This window comes from Octodon degus, unplaced genomic scaffold, assembly GCF_000260255.1.
Source record: "Octodon degus isolate 3935 unplaced genomic scaffold, OctDeg1.0 scaffold00046, whole genome shotgun sequence".
NCBI classification, from domain to species: Eukaryota; Metazoa; Chordata; class Mammalia; order Rodentia; family Octodontidae; genus Octodon; species Octodon degus.
In genome coordinates, this window is record NW_004524622.1 from 4,071,839 (window position 1) to 4,087,670 (window position 15,832).

A 15,832-nucleotide genomic window follows, 5' to 3' on the forward strand; every position below is an offset into this window, starting at 1 on the left:
GTTTATCATTCTTTATAGCTGAGTAATACTCCATTGTGTAAAAATACCACATCTTTTTCAACCATTCCTCAGGTGATAGGCATCTTGGTTGTTTCCAAGTTTGGCTATCACAAATTGTGCTGCTATAAACAGAGGCACACATATATCACTATGATGTCATATTTTCAGATCCTCTGTAAATTTTTTTTAAAGAGAGTAGTTGATATGACATTAGAAATGGTACACATTTAGAAGACCAAGATAACAGGTATTGCAGCATGGTTTTTGTATTACACATTGCTGTACACTATGTAGTTGCTTAGTTTACACATATCAACATCTATAATTTGTCAAGGTGAAAATTCTACACATTAAGTGCTATTTTCAAGAAACTGATGAAAATTCTTAGCACAATCTCTTCACCATCCTATATATATACTTGCATGTTTTTCCCTTACCGTTTTTCTTGTCTTTTCTCCTTTCTCTCCTCTTAATTCTTTGATCCTTGAGTTCCATTTTTTTCCATTTTACTGTATCTCTTATACCTTTCAGGTTTTATTTATTCTTTTTGGTTCTTACACTAGAGAGAAAATATGATAGCTACATATCTAAGTCTGGTTTATTTCACTTATGAGTATAGGCTCTAGTTGCATCCACTGAACCTGTAAACGCTTTGAGTTTGTCTTTCTTTATAGCTGTGTAATACTCCATTGTATAAAAATACCATATCTTTTCCATCCATTTCTCAAGTAATGGACCTTTTGGTTGTTTCCAAGATTTGGCTATCACAAATTGTGCTGCTATAAACATAGGTGCACCTGTATTACTATGGTATGATGCTTTCAGTTCATTTGGAAAAATATCCAGAAAGCGGATAGCTGGATTGAAAGCTATATCCAGTCTTAGTTTTTTGAGGCATTTCCACACTGATTTACATAGCAGCTGTACCGGTCTACATTCCCACTAGCAGTGGAGAAGGGTTCCTTTTCCTCCACAGCCTCTCCAGCATTTGTTACTAGTTCATATGTAGTGTAGCCTGATTTTGAACTTCATTATATGGTACAGGCTGGGCTCAAAGTGGCAAGAATCCACCTTCCTCAGCCTATCAAATACTAGGATGATAGGCATGTGCCACCACTCTAGGCAAAGTTGTGATTCTTAACTGGTAAATATCAGTAGAAAAATTGCAGCATGCACACCTAAAATTCTACAGCAACAATTTTTTTTTCAGTAGACAACTACTTTTCTTTAGCAGTAAAAATAAATGTTCCTAGTAGACTACTGAGATTGCACTGTTGGTACTGTGGAGGTGTCACCTGCTCAAGTCTCCTTCCTCTCTCCTTGAGCTGAGTGTTTTTAAATAGACGAAACAGACATTTAAGTTATGTGGCAGTAGGTCACTGTATGGTGAAAATATTTTCATCTCCTTTGCTGTCTAGCAGTTTTGCACTGAGCCTCTTGTTTTTGTATCTATGGAGAATATGAAAAACAAAAAATTACAAGTGTAGTTCACAAATTTATTATGTAGTCTCTCAGAATTGCCTGTAAATAATCAGAATCTTATTGTCACTTTCAGTAATGGTCCTATAAATCTTCTCCAGAAGATGTATCCCTGTAATGTGAAATATGAAAAACACATTCTCTCACTTGGTAACTATCAGTAATTATCAGAGTTATGCATGCACAATTAGTTGTTCAAGGATCTATACAAAGCACTATTTAAAGTTAGAAACAAGAACCCTAGGAAGCAATATGTAGATGAACTAATGGATAGTATCACAAAGACCAGCATAGGCCTGTCTAATCCTTAATTTGTTTACTCATAGTTGTTGCCTAATCTCTCTACTGGTTATATAATCATTAACATAATTTTTATGGTTTTTGTGTGGCTTGTGACCATGTGGCTTAGGAGCCTTTGGACCTGGCTGATGGAAGGTGAAGAGTTTCCCCCAAATCCTCAGTCACTTGTAGATAGGGATTTTTTGGAGGTAGCTTAATCTAACATTAATGATTGACTCACAGTTCAGTGCTGAGATAGAGTGGAGTGATCAATCCAATGGTCTGATTGTGTCTGCTCTAATTTCAGTAGTCTAGATGTACTGTAAGGGACAGAAAGAGACTGTCTCCTCTCTTGTCTCTTGTTCCTTCTATTGCCTTCTCTCTTCCATAAGTTGTCTTCCTCTTTGAAACTGCCCTGTCTTGGAACCAGTTGATTATGAAACAAAAATTAAAATCTGTGAGGTTAAAAAAATTTTTTTCTTGACTTAACTGAGTATTGGGTATTTTGTTCCAGTAATGAGAAAATTTACTAACACATAATTTGTTGCCAGAGAACTAAAGTCTTTACTGTGCTATTACCTGGCCATGTGGCTTATGAGCCTTCGAACCTGGCTGATGGAAGGTGAAGAGTTAGGAAAGGTTCAGAAATGCTGGCTCAAAAAGTAGAGCTGGAATGCCATAGGTTGTACTTTAGGGGAGATTCTGGTAGTGAAAGTTGGTAGAAATCCTGTGAACAAAGACCAGAAGGTGGAGATTTCTGCTGGGAAGAAGACCTGCATGGGCTATTGGACTCCAGATGATGTGTGCCATGGCTTGGCAGAAAGTTTGTCTGCATTTTGATGGTGACCAAGAACTGCTTGACACTATGATTAAGGGTTCCTGACTCACCTGAAAAATGGAATTGCAAGACAGTCTAATGTTGAGAAGGTGGTATGGCTGCTATTGCAGCCAGATTTATGTTGAAAATAAGAGCCAAGAGCCCAGAAGAATAATTTAAAACTTTGGGACTTAGACAGAAATGAAGTTTCAGTAAAACTGTGGACTATAAGGGCAGAGCAGAGGAGATTTTGATTGGTGAGAAGGAATCAGATAATTAAAAAGACATCCTGAGGGTTTCATAACAGGCAGTAGGACTTTACCCTTTACAAACTCAAAATTGCAAAATTTAAACTTTGCTTTGAGGAGCAAGCTCTAGAGCACTGTGATTCAGAATGGTGTTGGCTGTACAATATTCCACATTGGCAGCAGGCTACAGAATATTCTCAGAATGGCATGCAGATTACATTTGATCCCTACAGCTGCGAGAGAAAGGAGCCTGGCTCCTGCTTCAGCTGTGGGCAGGACTTGCCTTCATCCGTGTTCCAGGTAGAGGCAGAATAGAAGACGTGTGGGTTCAGGCAGGCTTCCTCCATGATTAAAAAATGGCTGGGGTCCTAGGAGTGTGCCCCCAAGACATCAGTGTGTGAATCTGAGAGTGTGAAGACAAAGGTGCAGTGCAGACCCCAGAAGTCTGGAGAAGCCAGCAACATGGATCCTCTGAGGAAAACTGTAGAGAGAGATTAGGCCCAAGAGAAGATCCACCTGAGCTTCCACCACCAGAAGTACCATGAGAATGGAGCCCATGTGGAGGGCATATCTCCCCACAGATTGCTTCAGGTGCTACACATGGAGTTGCAGAAATTGATGTTTTCCCTGTTGGATTTTGAAATTGCTTTTGTCCCATTTCTGTGTATCCTGCTCATAGTTTTTGGAATGAAATAGTCTATCAGGTAACTTTGAATGTTAGAAATTTTTATTTATTTAACTTTTTTTCTTTTTTTTTTTTAAATACATGATCAAAGCTAAGAATTTTCCTTACTTCTCAGATGAAAACTTGGGCTTGGACTTTTCTGTAATACTGAAACTATTAAGACTTCTGGCAACTCTCAGAGATGGACTAAGTAGCCGTTAGCATAAAGGAATGTGAATGAGTCTGAAAGACCAGGGATTGAATGTTAGGATTTTGGTCTATGTGTAGTGTCAAAGACTTCTGTACTTCTTTCTTGGAGGTAGCTGAATCTAGAATTTGTGACAAACTCAAGGTCAATGCTGAGATTAAGGGTGCTGCAATTAAGGGGGAGGGATTGCTGGATCTGCCCACTGATTCAATTGGCACTGCCTTACTTCCAGTAAACTATACAATAGAAGGGATAGAATGTGGCTTGTTATCAGGTTAGTCATATCCCTTAGTCACTGCAGGCTGATCAGATCCACAATATCCTGAATGACTTGTGTATTGCACAGGCTAGATAAAAGAGACAAATGGAATGGTTTCTCAGCTCCAGGAGGATCAAATCCCTCTCATGGAATCTTAGCGTCTCACAGGGATAACATCAAGAACTTCTCTGGGTGACCTGTATCCATTTAGTTATCAGAAGAAGAGAGACGAATACTCAAGAAGGGTGGAACCACTCAAGGACTTTTCTAAGTAAGGCTTTAAGTTAATCGACCCAGGAGTAAGATGCCTGAGTTTGCAGTCTTTATTTAGTTGATGTTGGATGCAGGTGTCCTTGGTTGTGACCTTGTCTTATGCTTTGACGCTTTCTGGCTTCATGTGCCATTAAAGGCCTCCATAGGGATCAATGGCTCACAGAGGTTCTTTTGCATTGAGTCCTCAGCCCATTGCCAGATAAGCAGCCTAGGCTTTGGACAGACTTACAAGAAAACATGAAAAACCCATTAATTTAAGTCCTGGTCACTCCTGCTCTATAGTGTGCTCCACCAGAATGTCTCTTTTCTCCTCCCTTGTTGCTTCTGCTGTCTTCTGGTTACCATGAATTGTTCACTGCATCCATAATTAAGATTACTAGCCATTATTATTAATATTAATTTGTGCTACTCTAGAGTTTTCCATTTCTATTAGATATATTTTACAGTGTATACAAATTCCATTTGCATTGATATTTAATATATGCAAATATATATTTCTGTAGGATATTTTAGATATCATTCTGACTCTGTATTGGTCAATTCATCATCTTAGCTAGGACTTGCAGGCAGGTGTCTGCTTCAGTCCCTTGGCCAATCAGCAGCCTTCCAAGGTGCTGTGGATTCTTTTGCATGGTGTCACCCCTGTACGTTGACAGTGCACTTCTTTTCTTAGTTTTGCTTCCCCCAAACTCAGTCTGCAGAGCCTATTTATTTTTCTAAGTTTAATAAAGCTTTCCTACTATTTTCCCTGGTCTTGACTCATTCTTTGCTTGGATTAGTAAGAACCTAGAATCCACATCCAGAATGAGAGAACAGCCCCCCAAAACCTGGTAAGATATTTGGCTTAGTCAGTCAGGAAAGCAGAGAAAGCACTTTGGTTACATATTTTGTTGGTTTCTTAAATAACACAGAGACTTTCTCTTCCTCTTCCTCCTCCACTTCCTCCTCCTCCTCCACTTTCTCCCCTCCTCCTCCTTGTCATCTCCCTCCTCCTCCTCTTCCTCCCTCTTCTTTGCCTGCATCTTTGTCTTTTTTCTTCTTCTTTTCCTGTCTCTCCCATAGGCTGAGGAACTGAGGAGATTTCTCATGGCACAAAGAGCTATTTCCTGCCTTTCGCACTGTGATGCATTATGTCTAGGTGGCCCCTAAAATCTCATGCAGGTATGCATGGGCTTTTTCAGAGGTGGCTGCTTCTGGAGCATGCGACTGATTCATGGCGCAATGCTAGGAGGGGGGCTGCCAGGACTAAGGGTGGATGACTTCTAAAGCAGTCCACTGGTTGCCTTCACATCACCCCAACTCCAGCATCCTAAATAAAATATACGAGGAACCAAAAGTGGTCTGCCCTTCCCTCATTTTGCTATCATATGGGTGCAATACAGTGTTTTCCTCTGCAATGATCCTCTGCCACGCCACCCTTCCTTGGAGCTCGACAATTATAGAGTGAAACCTGTACAAACTATGAAGTGAATAACCCTTTCCTTGTTTAACTTTGAGTGTCAGGTATATTGTATCAACAATAAGAAAATTAATAAAAAGACCAATCATGTAGAAGGAAGGAGGGAAGTGTACGGCCTCTGCGTTTTTCTTCCAGCTGTAAGGGGCCTAGGCTTGCTTTACATTTATCTTCCCTTTTTTCTCGTCTTCCAATTTTTAGCCACTCATTGTGAGATACAAGTCTATAGAGAAAAGCCATAGAGCTCATTGTTAACCCAGTTGCAGAACTGATCAGTTATGTGGGGAACCCTCACACCGCTTCAAAGCTCAAGGGCTCTAAGGACATCTGAGGACAACACCCTGCTTGTCCCACACAGGTGCACAGTGGGATACATTCATGAAGTCATGTCTAGCACAGGTGAACAGCCTTACATAGTGCTGGGTGCAGCACTACGTAAGAATGTAAATGTGAGATACCCTTTATAAAAGTTATACAGTGTAGACAGAAGTGGCTCTCTGGTCTCCTCCGTGCTGCCCACTGTTGTTGCTAATGTCTTGCATACATGTGTTCCTTAACTTTAAGACCTCACCTATGAAAATCTACCTTGAGCTCCCAGAGTGAGCCAATAACTAGCATAGTAGGCGGGACACTGAGGTATGTGGTCCCATGGAGACTGTGGACACAGCACTCTGAGATGAGGGAGAGCCGACAAGCAATCCCAGCCCTTCCTTGACTACCTGTAGCCACTTTCTTGTTAGCTTGGAAGGCCTCAGAGGACTGAGAAACAGTCAAGAGCCCAGGCATGTCTTTCAGCCTTGGAAGTGATAGACAGACAAATTCCTCCCTTCACTGTAAAAAGGCATGGCTGTTTTCACTCTTCTGTCATGTAAAGAGGAAGATGGCCTTGAATGGCAAGTACACCAGCTGCAGAAGGTACAGGGGGACCTCAAGCAATGGCTTGCTGCTGTGGAGCTCAGGTTGCAAGGTGTGGGAAACACTGCCTCCTCCAGGAATGTCTCCAGAATTATACGCTTCCATGTCTCAGAAAACTGTGCAGAGAATCCCCTGACTTTGCATGTGAAGCCAGCTTATCATCAGAAAGTGGAGGCAGAGGAACCCCAGTGCAGGTGGAGGACTGGGAAGGCTGCTTACCTCTAACTGACACACAACGTGCAAAGCCTAGACAGCGTGAAGCTGCAGGAGCTAGCAGAACAATTAAAGTAGAAGGGGATTGAAACAGTTCCAGAGTGGCTGCAAAGGCTGTGGGCTGACACAGGTAACCAGATGGTGATAAACTGGTTGATGGCAGTGGCACACCAGGTTGGGAGAATGCAGGTGACTTGCCAGAACAAGTCACTATCTAGACTTGACACCTGTGCTATGTGAAAAGGGGATGAGGCAGATGCTGCTTGCCCTACAGTCCCATGGCCAGAGATGGGACTACTGATGGCACACATGGAGGACACAGCCCTGACAAGCCAGTAGCTGGCACCTTCTCATCATCAGCATCCCTGCCAGCTTCTTGATGGACCACCTGGTCCACTATGCTGTGGATGCCATGGTCAGGCTGGGAGATGTGGAAGGGAAACACCATGGGAGGGTGGGAGCTGCAAAGGAGAAAATAAAGGAGGTGCTAGGCAAGCAGGACCATCTCCCTATGACGGGCTGTGGGGCCGCTGAGGGCAGCCAACACTAGATGTGGATGACCCGCTGGCTGCCAGCCTAGCTGCAGATAAGTCAGACGAGCAGCCTTTGGGCTACTGACTCTGGGGAGGCAGGTGCGCCCTGAGCAGCCATACTGGCCAATGGGCCATAGCCAGAAGGTTAAAGTAACTCCACCAAAGCTGGAAGAAAAGACACTGGCCTCCTTTTACCCAAATTAGAAGGCAGGCTGAGGTATCTGGTTCTCAGAGGTCCTGCGAGACTGGAGGCCACCTGGAGGGCTTACTATTTACTGGTTCCTCCAAAATTCACAGCTAGCATTGATGAATACCTGCTCTGGGTCAGCGCTCATGTCTAGCACGTGAGACCATCTTACAAGACCTCGCCCACACATAGAAGAGTGTGGAGGTCACCACATGAGCGTCCGGGATGCCCAGGTCACTCTGGGCGCACAGCATTTGCTCCCATGCCTGTGGTTTGTTTTATGTTTCCACAGTTGCCGGATTCATGCTGGGGGTGAACACACTGACTGGTGCTTGGCTTGAGACCGTGCAGGGAGAATCCTACTTGTGAGTTCTCATGGTGAAGGAGCAGTCGGGAACCATCCACAGTGCTGACTTTCCCACAAGCCCCATGGGCTGTGTGAGGGAAGCAGCTTTCTGGAGATCATGAAGCAAGGGGACAGGCGCTCTTGAAATTGGAAGAAGTGGGGTGATCCGCCCTGCACAGAGGCCCATGTGGAAGCCATGTGATCATGGTGAAGGATGTGAAGTCTCACCCTGATGCTGGCAGGCAGGACCAATTTGCCTCCGCCCTGGAGATGGGCCTTCCAGATGCCACTGTGAGGCTCTTTGCACAGCCCAACCTTGTGTCTTGGCCTGTGTCACTGTTCTGTGATATCACGTTAACCCCTGAAGGTCTTGGAGATTTGAAAGCCATCATAGTGTGAAGGGAGCTTTGCTGGCCTGGGGCCGTGGGCCAAGACCAGACCCAAGGAACTGGCCTGTCTGCCAGCTCCTTGGGTGTTGTATGGCTGGGTGAGTCCAGATGCAGGACAGCATGCCATGGACAGGCGTAATACCCTTGCTGTTTTTGTGCACATACTGCACCTTCTTGCTGCGCTGTGCCCTTCATAGGAGATGACAAAAGGGGCTGAGATGGGGCCAAACAGATGCAATAGAAGCCAATTTTCAGGACTCAAAGAGGGCGGTGGCACAGGAGCAGGTACTACGAGTCAGTGACCCTGCCTACTATCGACCCTAATCATCTGTGTGGGAGATGATGGGTTTGGCTGGGGCCTGTGGCCCAAACAGGGAAGAAGACAGCACCCTGTTGAGCTTTGGCCATTCTTGTAGAAGGGAGTTGACAGCTGGCATTCCCTGATTGAGAAAGAGCAGTGCTATACGCTACTCTGCATGCCTGTGAAAGGATCACAAGATGACAAATTGCACAAGTGCAGACAAAATACCCCATAGAGGGCTGGGCATGGATGTGGACAGTCTGCCCCAGGGGTGGAGGGGCACAGGCTCCCTCTGTCATTCGCTGGAGAAGCGTCTCCAATAGCAGGCTTCTTTCTCAGCTAACCTGCTGGCAGCTGAGCTGGAAATAGTTCTGGGAACTGTGACACATACAGTCCAGGCACCCTTCCAGGATGATGGACTGTAGGAAAAGATACCCAGTCTCTACAGAGAAGGGAAAGAGAGGCCTCCAGCGATGCCTAGTATACTGATGGGTCCAACCCTGGCACAGATCAATGGTCAATAGATGCTGTCTATTCCAGTACAGAAGTACTCTGGTTTGAAATGAACAGGCAGGTCAAGATAATGGGCAAAGTTGCCGACATTGTGATTGTCTTCTAATGCACAAAATGACACCCTAAGACTGGGCATAGTGAAGCATACCTATAATCCCAGAGCTTGGGAGCCTGAAAGCAGGAGGATCACTGAGTCCAATCTATGCAGTGAGACCTTGTGGACCCTGTAGACCCTGTATCAAATGCAAAACAAAACAAAACAAATTGACCTCCTATATGTGAGCACAGACAGGTGGGCTATCTTGACAGGGCTGATGCTGGCTGCTGGATTGGGCAGAGTTACAGACAGGCACTGTCCCTTGTGAACTGCCAACCTGTGGTGAGATGTAGGGAGCATGGCTCCAAAGCTGGCCACGTGGGGTACCATGGTTCAGGACACAAGCCTCAGAAATGACTTAACAGATGCCTTGGCCAGGTATTGCAATATGTGACTGCTAGGAATCATGTGTGAGGTAAAAAATTGACTGCTGGTGCTTCCAGGAATCATGTTTGAAGAGCAGGGGCCATGGACCGAGCCTGTCAGACTGAAGCCCTTGTTCAGTGAGTGGCCCAGGCCTTGAATGTTACAGCCAGGCTTTAATGTTGCTTAAGGATGAAGCCATTCAAGTAAGGAAAGTGGTTGGACAAGGCCACAAGGCTCTTGATGTGCAAACTACAGGCACTCATGCCCTGTTACACATAGAATGTTACATTTATGCTCCCCTGGCCTTTGAGCAGGCGGGGTCTGGGTCACCACTCAGACTGCTTCAAAGGTCAAGGACATCTAAGGTCACCTGAAGAGGTGACCCTGCTGGTACAGCACAGGTGCACAGCAGGGTACATTTGAGAAACCATGACTTAGCACAGGAAAACATGCTTGTGCTGGTTATGGCTTGACGTAAGAATGTAAATATGAGATAACAACCAGTCTATAGTCCAACAAAGATGCAGGGGACTCTCAGGTTCTCACTCTGGCTCTCTGCTCTGCTGTGGTCTTGAACACCTATTGTTCCACCATGAGACCTCACATGTGAAAGTCTCCACTCATCCCCTGTGTGCGCTGAGAGATGCATGTGCATCCCAGTATTTGGTACACTTTTACAAATCTCATGTCTCTGCTTCTTGTAACACTTTGCTCAGCCTTCCTATCCCCGGGGGAAATAGTTGGTATCATGGTCTCTTGCCTGAGTACCTGCCTACAAAATGTCACATGCTTCACTCTCCGCATCCCAGCCAGGCTCGCCCCATTGAGCTCTGCTTCCTGACCAGGCCCCCAGACAGCCTTTCTTTTTCAGGACACAGTCTCAGCCCAGGTCACCACCTGTCACATCACATTGCTAGAAGCCACCTTGTCTCGTCACACTCTTGATCCTGACTTTGGATGAGCCACATGAATCTACCATGCTGACTTCCCTACCTTGTTCTTCTAACACAACACAGGCAATTTAGAGACATACAACTCGTATCCTGAGCAGAAGCAAAGAACAGCCAGTGAAGCCTAACTCAATTTTCTTTTTTAAAGAACATCTTTTAAATCTGTGCTGCCTTAAAACAAAGTGCCAGATTTTACATATATATATATATATATATATATATATATATATATATATAGAGAGAGAGAGAGAGAGAGAGATACATATATCACTCTGACCTCGCATAAGTTAGTAAGGGTAGTTAGAGCCACAAGTTGGTAGACACCCCTCTCCTTCAAGAGCTAGTGGGCCTTTGTGTTGAGAAAGGGACCCTCTGTGGGCCTCTATTCTATCCTTTTATGACAGTGTTGGTGTCACTGTAGCTTTGGTAGAAGTGTTTGTGGTGAACATTTCAGTCTCAGAAGGGATCATTTGTGGGCTACAACTGGGTTTCCTCTGTCTGGATGGGAGGCTGTTTTGAGGGGATGAGACCTAGTTGTCTCTCTCTATAGGCTTCAAGATGAACTATGGGAAGTCTCTTGATCCATGCCCCGTAGCTTACACTGACTTTGCTAGTAGGCCCCAAACCTTCTTCACTGGGGTAGGAAAAGCTACCAGTTGAATCTGGTTAGGTGGTACAATAAAATACCTGACTTAAGAAAGCACTTGTTCAATTACCTATCAAAAAATAGAGGAATTTATTTGGGCTTCTTGACTCCAAAAGCTAGGACAAGATTTTTGCCAAGTGGTATATTTTTCAAGATGTTAGAGTGTCTGCTGGAGGCTACACTGCCTGAGAACAGTTAAAGCTACAGCTATGCTAACAAAGGAAAAATTTAGGACAAAAACCAGAAATCCCAATTCTCAGTCATGTCACAGTAATTTTGAGACCAGTAGTTACTTGTTATTAACAGGAAGTGGCCTGGCAAATATCAGGTCATGCTCTTAGACACCATGAGTTTATTACAAACTTGCACTACTCAAACCCTGCTTCTTGCTGCCTATAGTCCATGCTGTGCATGAGTGATCTCACAGCCCTGTCTAAGGAGGTGAGCACCACTGACCTGCCCCTCCGAGACCATGTGGAAATCTGATTCTCTGATGAAAGTATTTTTGTCCAAAAAGATGATCAAAACAAATAGTATGTACTTGTCAGTTCACAACAAGTTGTGGAGTCCAAATCCACTAGGGACACCTGCCCAAACAGTAGAGTTCATAGCTCTTACTTGGTCAAAGATATTAGGAGATGAAGTTGTATATCTGTACAGACTCCAGCTATGCTTTCCAGGAGCTGCACATCTGTGCAGGAATTGGGAAAGAATGAGCTTGACACCTAATAAGCAATCTGTGAAGCACAAGCAAGAAATCCTGCAAGTTCTAGAGGCTACTGATCTTCTGAGTTAGACAGCATTCACTTATTACAGGACACCAAGGACACATGTCTCAAATGTCATTAAGACTAATAAAGAGGCAAAAATGGCACACCTACAGTCGCTCCAGACCCTAGCCTGATTACAGTTCCATAGGAATCCAGAATTGCACTGGGTGCAGATTAGAGTCACTACTTCAGCACAGCCAGAGTGGGTGCCTGCACTGAAGCCCCCATTCCTCATTAGAGCCATTGTGCAGTGTCCTGCTATGGCTCTGGCTCTCACGTTCTCACTAGTTCATCCCTCCTCCCTCTTTGCCATACCTTTTCCTCCACAAAATGTATGGAAATCTGACCTGCTTCTTATACCCGAGTTCTATGTCCCTAGCATAATAGTTGCTTCATTTCTTCAGTCATACAGACAGAGCAGCAGTCACTGACTCTTTCCTCATTGTCTTCAGTTTTTCTCTTCAATTCAACTAGTGAGCTAAAATGCCCCAAAGTAGTTGTAGCGCACTCAGCATCCAGCAGGTAAGGTTTACAGACCACTTTGAGTTCAAAGAAGCTATAGCAGAAAAAGTGTCCACACCATCTATATCCATAAGGAATTATGCAGATATGTCTCAGGGGGAAATGGGACAGGAAGCTAGGGCATCGCTAAAATTGTCTGGAGGCTGGATGTGATAGTACATCCCCCTAGTCCCTCTGAAAGCTGAGGTAGGAGGATTTCCATGAGTTCAAGGCCAGGCAGGGCTACATAGTTAGTTCAAGTCAGGCCTAGACTATGTAGAGAGTTCTTATTTCAAAAAAAGGCTAAAATAAAACAAAACTTGTTTCAAAAGAATGCATGACAAGATCTTTGAACACATGTACTAGCTAGTTATCTGAGCTGAGGAGATAGCTCAGAGGTCTGAGCTCCTGATCCCTGGTACCACATGGTGCATTGGCCCTGGATGCCCAGGTGCACCATGATGGCCACCAAGCCCAGGTGTGGTGGCACACACCTGTAATACCAGCACTGGGGAGGCTATGAAGGAAGATTGCTATGAGTCTGAGCTGCTTAGCAAGACTGTGTACCAAATACATACATAAATAAAAGATTTAAAACAAAGTTAACAAATCCCTGTACTTGGCTGGCCAAATAGCTCAGTGGATTAAAGCACCTGCAAGCAGGTGCAAGGGCCAGGGGTTCGATCCCTGGGCCTGCCATACCAGCCCCGCCCCTGGGGTGTGCTGAGACCACAGTTGAGACTGGTCATGGTGGCACGGGCCTGTAATCCCAGCTCTTGGGAGGCTGTAAACAGGAGGATCACTACAACTCCCATCTAGTAGTGAGACCCTGGACACCCTGTACAACCTTCCCTAATATACAAACAAACAAACAATCCCTGCACATGAACTTCTCTTAAAGATGCAAGGGGGCTTTTTCATAGGATGACTAGACCTGGTGTCCTCATGAGGACTGCGTGATAAAGAAGGACAGTCCACATTCAGTGCTCACCACTGCGTTCTCTCTTGCAAGGTGGTCCACCCTTCTGGGGTAGGGTGTATTTGTTTTCCTACTTTTACTTGACCAAACTCATTCTACAGAGCCTGTTTCTTTTCCTATCTTTATTAAAACTTTGCTACCAAAAAATAATAGTCCTTATAGGTTTGTGTAATATTCAAATTTGACTAAAATTTTTATAATACTATTCAGGAAGATTTAAAACTTGACAATAGAAAGATGGCATACCACTAGATATTTTCTTTCAGTTAATACCATGTCACATTATGTTTCACTATATGTTTTTCATTTCACTATATGTTTTCCAAGTAATTTGATCAAATGATTGTGCTTCTGAGTGATTCAGCAACAAAAGTTACAAGATTTGTTTTGTATGTTTGTTTTTTTTTTTTTTTTTTGGAACCTGGGATTGAACTCAGGCCCTTGTGCTTGCCAGGGAAGTGCTTATTCTACTGAGCCATCTCCCCGGCCCCAAGTTAAAGGATTTATAAAGGAAGAAATACAAACATTTCTCTAAGAAACCACATTTCCCTCTAATACTCACAGTATTTCTAGATCAACTCTTCTTCAATTCAGAGTTCACATGAGACAGTTTCTGATGGAAGACACTTACAGGTGTGTCATGCAGAGAGCTAAACAGAGACGCGACGCTGAAAGCTTCTCCATACTTTTCATGAGTTCAGAAAATCTAATGCCCCTGGAATCCTTCCATGTAATTTAAAGGAAGGAGCCAACACTTGGCTTTCTCATTTCACTTAAGCAATCTTAAGTGAGAAATTGGTTGTCATTTCGCATAAAAATGATGCCCTCACAAATGCCAATGCTAGGTGAGAAAGTTTCTACCTGTCTATGGCTCAAAGTTGAGTGAGCCCAGGGCGACAAGAAAGAAGTGGAGGAGCAGCACTGTTGGGACTTTGCATCCAGCGATCTGTTGTCAAAGGCATAGGCTTGAGGCCCCACATGACCTCTACACTGCTGCTCCAATCCCAGGAGCAGCAAAGCGCTCATTTCTGATTATCAAGAGAGTTTAAATTGCATTCCTCTCTGTCAGCTGCTCAGAAACCTGGAAAGGGAAGCCAGCAGCATCTCTGCAGGAAATGGTTTATTGCTGTTGCGTGTGTTTGTGTAGCATTCTGCTCAGCATGCTTAATCTTGGTGTGGCATGTTGTAGAAACTTACCTGTGCATTGGAGATTGCCTAGGATAGTACAATTCTCTTTTATGCTGTCAGTCACTGTGTTTAGTGAAATTGAAACAGTATATAAGTAGGGCTCCCAAAACATTTGATGAAGTTGCTTTCAATATAAACATCATATTAACCTTGCTCGTATAAAGGAAGTTATTATTTGTAATTTCCATCCATTCAAAAAATATTATTTGAGCATTCTTAAATCTGGTGGCCTGAGAATTGGTTCTGGTTTCAAGTTTTGATTTTATTCTTTTCTTTTTAAACTTTGGAATGCTGACATAACTATTAGAGAATGTTGAAAAATTTGAAGAACAATGTGCAGACAGCTGCAAGGACATCTGCTAGCCCCCTTCTCTGGATCACCTTTCCTTGAGGCTCCCATCCATTCTCCAAAGCAGCATGGACCTACGATGCCTAGTTCATTCAAGAGGAAACACACTTACGAGTCAATGATTGTCTTCATTTCTATTCTATGCACACTTGTAACAATGATCCTAACACAATCCTCTTTAGCTCAACAAAAATTTTGAAGTTTTAAATCCCAAATTTTAGATAGCAAAGTATAAAGAAATAATATTATGGCTTGATACTAGTATAAACATAAATGTAAAAACTTTAATTCATTAATTAGTTAGGAAAACAGCACAGTTTTATAAACAAAGTCATTCAAAATCCCTTTCAGCCAAATGGATGTAAATAGCGTGACAGCATTGCTAGATTTGATAGAAAGCTTGTTGATCCCAATCTGGGCCACAAATTGAAATGTGGTCACCGTGTCTCTAACAGGCAAAGCATAGACAGAAATGCACTTTTACTGAATCTGAGATATTAAATGAGTTAGCAATTAATTACATTTAAAATATGCATATATATAATCCCAGATAATCTTGCCTATTTCGTGTCCTCTCTGATGCTGAAGTAACCAGCTGCTGATCATTGTACACTATTTATAAGATTGGATCAGTTTTCTTACATAGATAAGGGAACTAATAGAGGAAGCATTATTCATAAAGGGTAGCACTGTAACTAGAACCTGTATTGTGAGGGATGATTTCCTGGCCCAGCCATCACACATCAGTGAGCACGAAGGTATATTTTAGTGAAGATAAAGCTTTCAATGACTTCCAGGGAGAAGAGAAATGCTTCAAAATTAATTCCAGGATTTCAACCAGAACACCCACAGCATGACATCTCTTTAAGACTCCTTCTACCATTTTCTCAAGTTTGTCTTGATTTT